At 31.5% G+C, this 9294-nt stretch overlaps 2 long non-coding RNA genes and 1 other non-coding gene across 4 annotated transcripts; 1 reads left to right on the top strand and 2 right to left on the bottom strand.

Annotated features, from left to right (window-relative positions):
* The first annotated feature begins 205 nt into the window (after positions 1-205).
* LOC121209251 (small nucleolar RNA R71) lies at positions 206-311 on the top strand. The gene has a single exon (XR_005904368.1). It is a non-coding gene; the product is annotated as a small nucleolar RNA R71 (small nucleolar RNA).
* A 4817-nt stretch (positions 312-5128) lies between these two features.
* On the bottom strand, positions 5129-6591 carry LOC121208489 (uncharacterized). The gene is made up of 2 exons (XR_005903556.1): positions 6128-6591; positions 5129-5352 (listed from the first exon to the last, which is right to left on the bottom strand). It is a non-coding gene; the product is annotated as an uncharacterized lncRNA (long non-coding RNA).
* Positions 6592-6653: 62 nt separating this feature from the next.
* LOC107896189 (uncharacterized) lies at positions 6654-8722 on the bottom strand. 2 transcript variants are annotated; one of them, XR_005903555.1, is made up of 6 exons: positions 8469-8722; positions 7886-7944; positions 7393-7444; positions 7166-7257; positions 6951-7021; positions 6654-6765 (listed from the first exon to the last, which is right to left on the bottom strand). It is a non-coding gene; the product is annotated as an uncharacterized lncRNA (long non-coding RNA). The 2 variants fall into 2 exon arrangements; XR_001683639.2 differs by lacking the exon at positions 8469-8722 and having other exon boundaries at positions 7393-8073.
* Between the last annotated feature and the right edge of the window lie 572 nt (positions 8723-9294).

Here is a 9294-nt window from a genome sequence, read left to right as displayed (position 1 = left end):
AAGCTCCATAGCTCCAGCAACTCTTCTGCTAATACCCACTCTTGTAGTCCAATATTGATAATCATTGTTAGCTATCCTTTCCAGAATCTCATATGCCTCATTATATGATTTATCTAGCAAAGTCCCATTGGAAGATGCATCAACTACCATTCATGTATGTGCACTCAATCCATTATAAAACATTTCCATCTGTGTCCAATGTTGGAAACCATGCAGCGGGCATTTTCTTATAAATTCCCTGAATCATTCCCAAACATCATACAATGTCTCATCTTCAAATGCCGAAAATATGTAATATCGTTCCTCAATTTGGCATTCATATTTGGGGGGGTTGTATCACACAAAAACATTTGACAAAGTTCATTCCAAGATGCCACCGCTCCTAATGGCAAAGCATTCCAACCTGCTCTGGTACGATCTCGCAATGAGTAAGGAAATAGCTTGAGTCTCAGGGCATCTTCAGGAACACTATTGCGTGTAAAATAACTAATTCAATTTTGCAAGTGTAAAGTCATTCAAGTAATAAAGTGATAAGAATTTGAGTATGTTATTATAATACTGTTAATTATCCTAAATATCGGGAAATAATCTCAGAGTGAATAAGAAACTAGAATAATGAATCACTAAAATTAAATGATAAAGAATAAAGAATTGATATGGCAGGTAAAATGATGTGGCAATTCACAGTGAATATCCAGAGTATTTCTATTGTTGAATGAATAGGGTTGGAATTATTCAAGAGAAATGTTCATATCAAGATAATGCCATGGCAACATATTGTCTAATCTGCTGCCCAAAGAATCGCTACTGTCACCTGCCTCTTTCGATAGTTAGATCTTAAGCTAAAAATCTAAGTTCATATAGGTCTACAGAACTTGGGATTGATAACTGCAATGAATGTTCTCACTATACAACTTGCAACATCCATGTCTAGAGTTCTACGAATATTGTGTCGAGTATTCGCTTACATCAAATGATTCAAGATACAGTATTCTTAACCTTTTCAAAATTAAAAACACCTAAGAACATAACATATACATTCAACTATGTCTAGAGCTTGCATGCATGTATTTAAAATAAGCATGAATCGAATGTGTTAGTGATATAAACAATCTCAAATCCAAGGCACTAAAGATGATAAACACATTCACCCAAACAAATCTAACCTAGAGAAGATTTAGCTCATGGGTGGAAAAGTAAACATCAAACTAGAAATCATCCATTAAAATTTCTCAATTAATCTTGAATCGTAGAAAATTCAATCTAGAAAAGTAAAGGAAGAATTGTAGGAGGTTAATTATACATTCCGGCTTCTATTTTATCTTCCAATTGAACGTAAATCCAGGATAGATTTCTCTCCCCCTTCCTCATGTCTGTATTCTGCTCTCTTCTAAGCAACTACCCTTCTTTCGCCAGAATTCTCCAATGGAGTTCTTCTTTGCATAGAGAGATAATTGTTGTCACCAGTCCCTTTCTCAAGCTAATTCTACTCTCCTTTATTTATTCTTCTCCCTCCTTCTTTTATTGGGTAGATCCGTCCCACCTCAACATACATTTTTCATTCCTCTTTTCAGATTCGTTATTTGGTACATATCCAGTTGGTTGTGATTTACATGGATAAAGTGCTGAGTCATTTTCCCAGAATTGCTATGGCAATTCTGTTGGCAATCAATCTTACCATTTGCCTTGGCAATGTTTCACTTCACTTATTTTCTTTTTGCATCCTCTTAGTCCTCTTTTTCTACCTTCACCTGTGTTCACATAGAACAACACTTTCCCTCCCAAGTGATAAAAGTAATAAATAATGGCCAATGTAGCATAATCCAAGCTTTGTTATGCAATGTTCTAAAATTATCATAGAAATGCAGATGTATTTACTTAATTTCAAACAAACAATTCCATCTAGAGGCCTAAAATATAACTCTTTTCAAGAGTTAGTACACCCCTAAACCCGAATTATTACTTGTTCTCAAGTAAATAATGGATGAATATACATGAATGCATGGAATTGTCAAAACCATCAGTCACCAATTATACTACCAAATCATAATGAGCATACTGTGTACCTTATTTTAAGCAGTTTTCTACTGAAGAAAAGAATAATTACTTATAATTCTTGTACACCTGTTTAGCAAATGAAGTGTAGAAATTGGTTACTAAAAGTAAATGTTTTTATTTTATTTTATTTATTATTATTTTTTAGACATTTATTCAATTTCTAGCACAAAACTTTTCTAGTGAATTCATATTATCATATGATTTTATACTTGACAACCTCAATGGAGCATACACTAGACTCCCATGTATTATATCATGTCACAATTTGAATATAAATGACTCATGAAACAAAAGCTTTTAACTAAAAAGATGGATAGAGCAAACAACTACCTTCTTAGCAATTTAGCCTCAAGATTCAGTGAAGTGTCCCTAAAATATGTACACATTTTTTTAAACAAACACTCATCTCATAACTCATTTTTCTGGTCAACAATATAATGTAACAAACAAAATATTATTAACCTACTCAACAGGTTCAAACATTTGAGTGCTCATATTATTTTACCATGACAGAAATTATACCCTAGTACTATATTGAGATTAAGTCAAAAAGTACTAGATTTATTCAAAGAATGCTACTATAGCCTAATTGCATTTATATTTCACCTATTCTAGTTTTAGAAATTCATTTCAACAACTTTCCTATGCTAAACGAGCTCAAACAACCATGAACAATGAACAATTAACAATGCAATCTGTATAAACAACACACCTCCAAACTTAAGGGATGCATTGTCCTCAATGCTTGAACATGAATAAAAGCTACATGAACGCATGAAATAGATAAAAATCAAAATGAATGATCATGAAAATAGAAAAATCAAAGCTTGGAAGGGAAGGAAATTACTTCACTTGGATTGTGTGGATTTCCTTACAACTCTCTTTTAACGTTGTGGTCTGTCCTAGTCATCACTATCAGCTTCAACAATTTTACCAGCAGCCTTCTTAAATCTTTTTCTCTAAAGCTGGTTAATGGGCACTTCTTCCTCATTATTTTCGGTGCTTAAATTTGTGATTTCATCAATCAGTTAATGAACTGCACATTCTTGGGCAGTCATAAGGGACTTGGATTATGATGCAGGTGCAATAGTCTAAGTGGTATCCATTCCCTTATTGTCATATTCAATGTGTACAGATTTTGACCTGGCTGCATCTCCCTCTAGTTCTTGGTTTTGCGTGAGAGAAGTAGTAGGTTCTTCATCTTCTACATCAGGATTTAATAACAGTTCCATATGAAACATAGGAAATGGTGGAATTGGGCATAAGAAGTTATTTTCCAAGGATTTACGAATAACATCACATTAGTGGACATATTCCCAAAAGATGGCCATCTCCTCTTGAAGTTTTCCAGTCTAGAATTTCCTTGATTTATCTATTGGAAATTTTAGCTTGTCTATTTGTTTATGGGTGGTATGCCGTAAAAATTTTATGATTAACCCCATATATGTTCATAAATAATAACTATTTATTAGTGATTTCATCTTTAATCATTTGACCATCACCATAATTATTCCCTACTTTTAGTCGTTACAAGTGATCAACCACTTGATTTTTAGCGCCTAACAATTCCTTGATTTAGATTATCCAAAATAGGCACTACATGTTCTCTGACAGGTCTATCTTTGTCAACTATAATTTAAGGAATATCAACATTCCTTTCATTCTAGAGTACATGATCTTCTATGTTTGGATCATTTCTAATTATCTCCATTTCCCTTAACTATTTTCTTCATTTCTAATCCTCTACATTTCCCATAACTCTTTTCTTCTCTGCCTTAATGTCCTTTCAATATTAGGATCAAAACAATGTTCTGCATCCTCTTGAATACTTCTTCTAATTCACTAATACAAACCTGAAAAGTCAAATAAAATACTAATTAACTGCTCTAACAAGAATAACAAGAATAATAACAGAAAAACTTTTCACTAATGCAATCGATCCCCAAAAATGACGCCAAAAAATTGTTACATGTAAAATAACTAAAGCAATTATGCAAGTGTACACATCATTCAAGTAAAAGTGATAAGTAAGTATTGTCTCCATAGGGATCAAAAATTGGTAAGAAATTGAGTATGTTATTATAGTACTGTTAATTATACTAAAATATCAGGAAATAATCTCAAAGTGAATAAGAAATTAGAGTAATGAATCACTAAGATTAAATGATAATGAACAAAGAATTGATACGGAAAGTAAAATGATGTGGCAATTCATAGAGAATATCAAGAGTATTTCTGTTGTTGAATGAATAGGGCTGGAATTATTTAAGAGAAATGTTCACATCAAGATAATGCCATGGCGAAATATTGTCTAAGCTACTACCCAGAGAATCGCTATAGTGACCTGCCTCTTTCAATAGCTGGATTTTAAGATAAAAATCTAAGTTCATTTAAGTCTACGGAACCTAGGATTGGTAACTGCAATGAACGTCCTCTCTGTACAACTTGCAACATCTATGTCTAGAGTGCTACGAAGTGTTATGAATATTCTGTCGAGTATTCACTTGTATCAAATGATTGAAGATCCAGTATTCTTAACCTTTTAATAATTAAAAACACCTAAGAACACAACATACATTAAACTATGTCCAGAGCTTGCATGCATGCACTACAGCAAAATAAACTTTTAGCGGCGCTTTTTTAGGCCTATAAGCGCCGCTAAAATAATTTGCGGCGTTTTTATAAGCGCCGCAAAAAACGCAGCTATAGATAATGCCACTAAAGGTATGACCTTTAGCGGCACTTTTATCAAAAAACGCTGCTAAAAAAATGACCTTTAAAAAATTATTTTAATTAAATAAACATTTATTTCTATGATAAATATTATATTATGTTTTATTTTTGAAATTTGAACTTCAAACTATATATTTTTAAGTATAAATGAAAAAAAGTTACAGTTTAAATTAAATTTTCTATGGAAATTTTAACTTTAAAACTAAATATAAAAATTGATGAATTTAAATTTATAATTTAAAATAATAAATTAATAACACAATTAGAATCTAAAAGTTAGAACTCAAGTTATCTTAAATATTAAAATAAAAATAAAAATATAGAATCAAAACTAAAATAAATAATAAAAATTAGATTAAATATAAAGATATAAATAAAATACAGCAAGTCCAAATACATCATCTTGTTTGCGAACCTAAACAACATTGAAAATTGGAAATTTGGTCTTTTATAAAAAGACAAATTGCTAAGTTTTGAACTAGGAATTCTAATACCTTGGAGGACAATGCAAATTTAAAGCTTCATAAACTACACTCTCATTAGGACAAGATGCCAATGAACCTACAAACAGAGGGGAAAAAATATTATATATTTGAATGGTCTGGAAGTGTCTAAAGGATTTTTGTACACTACTCCAGTCTATTAATGCAGAAGTTATTGAAAAGGCTGTGCATAATATGTACCTACAACATACAAAATAATGTAACGTGAAACCCAAATCTATTAACTACAAAATTGCAAGAAAAGAGAGAACAACTTAATATTTCGGTTAATTTGGTTGGTTTTCGTTAACGAAACGAAATTAACCTTCAACATTTTTTCAATGGATAATTCTACAAATCCAACCAAAATATCAGAACAAATCAAAATCTAGAAGCACAATACAATGAAGATATTAATCACCATCAGATGTTAAATTAACACATACTAAAATTTCAAAACAAATAAAATGAAGGTATAAAAACTTAACAGGACTAATCCTAACTAATAACAAAAATAACATTCAAATATCAAATTTTCTTAAATTCTCTTTTGTTAACCAAACCGAATTTGGTCAGTTAATTCAGCTAAAAATAAAAGAATATTAGCAACAAATTATAAATTGAATTCAGGACCATGTCAAATTTTCCTAGAAAACTTCTTGTCGATAAAAATTTTGAGAAAGCAGTCCAAAAACTCCGACACTCAAATAAACTACATATCTAAACTACATACAAATTGTTTAAGATAAGGATTGATGTATCAGTACCTTAACCTCAGTTTTCTTCAAGTAACCAAGTTACATACACTCAACACCTCAAACAGACTATGAAGGTATAACCTTGTAATGACTTACCTTGATTGCAGCACCAAAACATGACTCAGCAGTTGTACTACTCTGAAACATTGTTGGGATGTTTTCAAGCAATAGTTCTAAATGCTGGCGGTACTGAATCCTCGGAACAAAAAAAACCAAGTCAGTACAAATACTACTTTCTACACTTTAAATTTTATTATATTTAATAAAACAACATTGTTCAAGATTGTTCAAGATTGGAGACAGATGTCTTAATTCTGAAAAAAGCCAAAGTTCACATGTCTTAACTAATTTTGAAATATAAATTTTCGTATCATTTTCAATTTATGAAAATTACAAGATCAAAAGCTGGATGTTTTCTGACGCTTAAGTTTCCACTGGCCTTCATCTTCTTGTATTTTAATTAATCAAGTATACCACAACCGAATTCCTTTAATAGAACCTCAAATAACATGTATACCACAAAAATTAAAAGGATAACTACAGATGGTGACACTATGATCCATTTTTACAGCTAATATATAAAACAACACTATATATATTATATAAAAACCAATTGGTAGCAAGGGATTACAAGCAAGAGTGAGTAAACACTTGCCATTTCAGTTGCTCTTTCCTCAATAACTACACCTTCCGATTCCACTTTATACCTTCCTACTCCGTGTTCTTCTTTCAACCTAAAACAATCCCAAACAAAACCCAGTCTTTTATTTGACAATAAATGTTGTGTGCAGTGAATGGTGCGCCAATATTTTAGAAAGTAAGGTAATATTTCCTTGGAAAGAAAATACTAAGAAATGGTCTTTCAAGATTTCCTATATTAGAAAGAGAATGGAAGAAAATGTATAAATGGGGCACTTACAGCATCTTCATCTATATTCATAACTTCTGATACTGATGATGAATTTTTGGATCTCTCTTTCTTTTTCTTCTCTAGATCATAAAATGAAATAACATTTCTATAAATTTAAAATATCACAAAAGCCCTTTAATGACCGACACATGTAAAGAACAGACAAGAGTTGCAAAGGAGAAAAAGAAAAAGAAAATAGATAATAAATGCAACAGATAATTTACCTCTACAAGGAACCATAAAATCCTCCATATTTAATTTTGTCTTAGACTCTTGCCTGGCATCACTTCTTAACTTATCAACTGTGTCTTTGACACTATTGAGACCATAACGCAACAAAAGGAAAGCAGAAAACAGCAATGAGGAATAAAATCCATAAGTTTTGATTTGTATATCTATTATAGCTTTAATAGTTATTCAGCAAATAAAAGTCCTTCAGTAGTCTCCATACCTGAATTGCATTTGTCCGTTTCCTTTTGATATTGTGATGCTAACTTCTTAGCCTCGAGTAAAAAAAACATTTATGTAAAAAATTATAATAATTAAGCATTAGTGACATACAACTAACGATTAAAATAAAATAAAACATATATGTAACAAATAAATTGTTGGTCAGAAAAAGTTGTAAAACATGAAAAAAGAAATGCAGTCAACTGGCTCACTGTAAACTTAACTGCAGACTTTGAATATGCCATAAAACATAAATAAAACCCAAAATCACCAATATAACCCTGAAATGAAATCATTTGCTAGATGAAGGCAGTGGTTTTTGTTAATGCAATACAGAGGGTTATTACATTTAATATTACATTCACATCCAAATTACTCTCTCATAAAAAAATACCACAACATTAATTATCAAACAATTCCAACCAAAGCAGTTCATCCTGTATACCAAAGCCAGAGTTACTAATTTATCTTATGTAAGTGTTATTTCACAATACCAGTCATTTGCAATCAATCTTAAAAACATGGCTCGGTTATGCAATTGTTAGACAGCATCCTGGTAAAAAAAAAACATTGTTACATTAGCAATCAATCATTATTGAAGAGAAAACAAAAGTGAAAATCATGTGATTGGCAATCAAACATTGTTACATCAGCAATCAATCATACTAAGTATATATTTATGCTGAACACATACTGGTATTCAAAACTCACATCAAATTAGGGTAACATAGTGTTATACTTTAATGTATAAAATGATCAAGCATGCCAACAAGAAGTTTCAAAGCATCAACTGCAATGCCTAGATAAGGTAAACTTCATTGGATATTTAGCAAGGTTAGGTTTCTTGATTAGTACATTACTAATGTCTTACAGATGCAATGCCTACTTGGCAGATTACATGACACGAATACATGAATGTCTCAAATTTTATATAAAATAACTTGAACATGATATGATATGGTAAAGAACCCAAACATGATAGGATACACGAAATGCTGTTAAATAAGTAAACTAACACTAGCAGCCTATGGATGGAGGAAAAATCAAAGATAAGGGAGCTATGTAATCTCACTATACATTTTCAAGCTCCTTTTCGTAAGCATCATCGCATAGTTTCGGCTTTTCTTCGGGTGGCAAACCGGCACCATCGGCATCTGGTGAGTTCAACGAGATGATCGAAACTCCGAAAAGCAACCCCATCACATTCCTTCATGAAACTAAATCCGGTCCACTGCTAAATTTCCTTGTCTTACAACTTGAAGACCTAGCAATTATAGCTTGAGCCCTGATATTTGAGAAGGCTATATGATTGCCATCCAGTTTCTTCTCAGATGTAGAACCTAACACAGTTGCATCAAGTTCAAAATTCAAACAGCTGAACCACCCAAAAAATATTTAAAAATTTATGTACGTATTCCAGCATATATTATATATACACACCGCACGCATGCACACGATATACAACCCTCCAAAAATATATGAGAGAAAAATAATTTTAAAAAGACAAATGAGTATATTGTATCAAACATAGACTCCTATCCGACTGGAAGACATGTAAAGTTAGCAATTTGGGTTTTATATAATGAAATGATGTCAGACTAAAATATATTTTGAAAGAATGATAAAATGAGAAGGGAGAAAAAGAGGATTAATAAACAGAAAAATGAAATCACCTCTATAATTCTAAATCATAGTAGTGAGTGGAGATTAAGTAAAATAAAGGATAGGTTGCGTGGGGTGATACTTACCAAGGGGAAGCAACAAAGAGGAAGGGGATTAATAAACAGAAAAACGAAATCGCCTCTGTAATCACCCAAATTTACCCGGACTTGCAAGAATTAAATTAATTAATATAAAATAAATAAAAGTCCATTAAAAAAGTCTATTTACAATAAATAGGCTT

The sequence above is a fragment of the Gossypium hirsutum genome, chromosome A10 (assembly GCF_007990345.1).
Source record: "Gossypium hirsutum isolate 1008001.06 chromosome A10, Gossypium_hirsutum_v2.1, whole genome shotgun sequence".
NCBI lineage: Eukaryota > Viridiplantae > Streptophyta > Magnoliopsida > Malvales > Malvaceae > Gossypium > Gossypium hirsutum.
The sequence above is the reverse complement of the archived record's forward strand: the minus strand, read 5'-3'. Positions and strand labels throughout refer to the sequence as shown.